Source organism: Etheostoma cragini, chromosome 15 (assembly GCF_013103735.1).
Source record: "Etheostoma cragini isolate CJK2018 chromosome 15, CSU_Ecrag_1.0, whole genome shotgun sequence".
NCBI lineage: Eukaryota > Metazoa > Chordata > Actinopteri > Perciformes > Percidae > Etheostoma > Etheostoma cragini.
The window spans coordinates 24,028,931-24,032,203 of record NC_048421.1 but is presented as its reverse complement, the minus strand read 5'-3'; positions in this window follow the sequence as shown (position 1 = coordinate 24,032,203).

Sequence of the window (3,273 nt, the reverse complement as noted above, 5' to 3'; positions counted from 1 at the left end):
TTCTGTCAGGGCCCTCATACTCTGCTTCTGACTGGCTAGTAGTCCTTACCTAGGTACTGTCAGGGCCCTCATACTCTGTCACATGTCACATGCTCTCACTCATATCCCTGCAGGAAACTCTCCATCCAGTAACGGCTGTTGTGTAATACAGGTTCACAGAACACACATCTGCCTGCGCTAATAACATTTAAAACATCTGTAGACAGATGTCAGCGGTGTGGACGGCTCATAGAGTGAGAGGAGTGATCCAAACAGGCTCGGCTTTACAGAGGAAATGGGTTATGTAACGCAACAACCAACTATATGGACACAAACGGTATTGTCTCATCCCATGTCTCATTTGAAAGTAGATTAGCGCCCAGTCCTAGTCTCCAGGCTATGTTGCCGTGCAACCGTCCTCAGCATGCTGTATCATAAGGGCAATCCTTTCTTTAGTGTGTAGCGTAACCAGAGCATGGGGTCTGTGTTCTCACGTCGGTTGACTTGTGTGTTGACACGTAGGGGGGTGTGCTCCATCTGCAGTAATACCTCAGGAGCACTGACACCTGCAGCCTCCACCGCCATTTCTCCATCACCTGTCCCAGCTGGGGGGCTAGCCTGTCCCAGCTGGGGGGCTACCCTGTCCCAGCTGGAGGGCTAGCCTGTCCCAGCTGGGGGGCTAGCCTGTCCCAGCTGGAGGGCTAGCCTGTCCCAGCTCGGGGGGCTAGCCTGTCCCAGCTGGAGGGCTAGCCTGTCCCAGCTGGGGGCTAGCCTGTCCCAGCTGGGGGCTAGCCTGTCCCAGCTGGAGGGCTAGCCTGTCCCAGCTGGGGGGCTAGCCTGTCCCAGCTGGAGGGCTAGCCTGTCCCAGCTGGGGGGCTAGCCTGTCCCACCTGGGGGGCTAGCCTGTCCCAGCTGGAGGGCTATCCATTAGCATTAGCAAGATCTACACTGGAATCAGGAGCTGGTCGGGGTCTCCATAGTCAACGTTTTGAGACTGTTTTTAATTTATTTATTTATGTATTTGTTGATGTGTATAATTATTCATGAAATAAAGTGTGGATTGAATGCTGTCATCTCGCCTGTTATGTTCCACATTCCTCCGGTACACAGCTGAAGGTCTTCTCAGAAATAAAGGGACATTTCAGGGAAAGTATTTTTTTTTACTTTCCATTTTCCATAACATAAAGAAGACATGAGATGAAAAAGAGGTGAAAGATTTTGAAGCCTTGTTTCAAATCTGCGAAACATTGATTTCTATATGTGGGCCCCTATAGAGTCCTCTGTTTCTCCAACACTTGTGCATGTATTAGTATTTGTTCAGGAATATACATCCTATGATCACAATATCCCCCAAAAAAATATATATATATATGTATATGTATATTCGGTGCCTTGCTCAAGGGCACCTTGGCAGTGCTCAGGAGGTGAACTGGCACCTCTCCAGCTACCTGTCCACCACCATACATTGGTCCATATGGGGACTTGATGGAGACATGTGTTTACCTCCCCCCCCACCCCCCCACCGGGCTTTCCTCAGTGGGGGGGGGGGGGTGATGCTCTGCTCATCACGCAGCCTGCATGTGAGGATCCTCACGTAGGCCTGGAGCTGAAGGGCGTGGGCTGATCCACCCTCAGCGCTGTCTTACAGGCAGCAGGCTCACGTCACTTTACAATGGAAACGATCCACACATCAGCCGTGTGTCTTCTTGTTGACTATGAACTTCTTGTGCTTCTGGGTCAAATTTGAATTTTTGGTGCTTTTTCTGATGTTTTTTTTTATGGTCAATAAATCAATGAATGAAAAATAATGATTTTTTTAGACTAATAGGCTGCAGATATCACTGTTGCTGTTGTGTTTCTGTCGTGTCTCCCTCCTTCCCATATTTCCTCTCTTTGTTTTGGTATAAAAGGATTATGGAAAAAGTGCACTGTGCCTTCTCTGCTATGTGTAGTGTACTTTTCTGCATGATGTCATCTAGACCAATGTTTTGCACTTTTGCTTATTTATTTAAATCAAAAATGTGATCGCAATTTTTTTAATTTGACTTAGAGTCAAGGTCAGAAGATGTTGAGCGGATCACAGACTGATATGTGTTAAATCTTAGTCAGGATGCTGTTTTGAAACCGTTTTTTTTTTGTTCAAAAACTATAACATTGAAATAAAACAAATGATTCAATGAAAGTACTGATTAATTTGACCTGGGACGAATGTATGAGTTCCATGCAAAACTTGTGAAATTTGACATTTCTGCAACAAGAAGCAGTAGATTTGCCTCTATATGCCTGTAAGACAACAGCGGGGCAAACAAACACTTAGCATTTCAACATCACTGTTTAACCAATCAGAGCCAACGACACAATTACACCGCCCTGCTGAAAGCTGAGCCCTGATTGGTCAAGCCCCTCTTCATCACCAGCAGCAGCAGCAGCTTCCTGCATCTCACTCCGTTTCTTCTTCTTCTGACACTCCACGTCTCAACTATCTGGTGAGTTTGAGTTTCCCCATTCAACTATTAAAATTATTAGATAATAAGATGACATTTTGCTCACATTCCCTTCGAATAAAGTTAAATAGTCTAGTTTGGCACGGCTATATTATTGTGTTTTTTTCCGAGCACTTTTTAACGTCGTTGTTCTTAGCTAGCTAGGCTACATGTTCTCTGGTCCAGTAACGGAGCTTTAACAGCAGCAATGGGGACTGTTTCTGGAAATAACAGCCCAGAGTCCGGTCTAGACCTGCTCTTTATGGAAAGCCCAAGGTTACTGCTGTTGTGTTATGGCGCTATATGAATAAAATTGAATTGAATGAACAAAATGAGGTCGTTTTTCCGAAAGTTCTGGAGAAACTCTCAGTGTCCTTCACTCGGCTCCGCGAGGACGCGGAAGTGCCGTCACGAGAAGCTGGCTCCTACCTGTAGTAGTTAGACTACTACAGTATTACCACAATATTTATACGGTGGTAGGCTTTACTGTTTAGTAGCCTTCTAAGTAAAATATAGTCGACAAATTGGGTAAAAAGTCTAAAAGCATCCGCCCACATCCGGCGGAGTCTGAGTAACTATGTGGCGGAGAGGACGGGATGTGAGGTCAGAGGATCTGACCTCTGAGGTTAGAGGACTGGCTGTGAGGTCAGAGGCGGGATGTGAGGTCAGAGGATCTGACCTCTGAGGTTAGAGGACTGGCTGTGAGGTCAGAGGGCGGGATGTGAGGTCAAATGGCGGGATGTGAGGTCAAAGGGCGGGATGTGAGGTCAAAGGGCGGGATGTGAGGTCAAAGGGAGGGATGTGAGGTCAG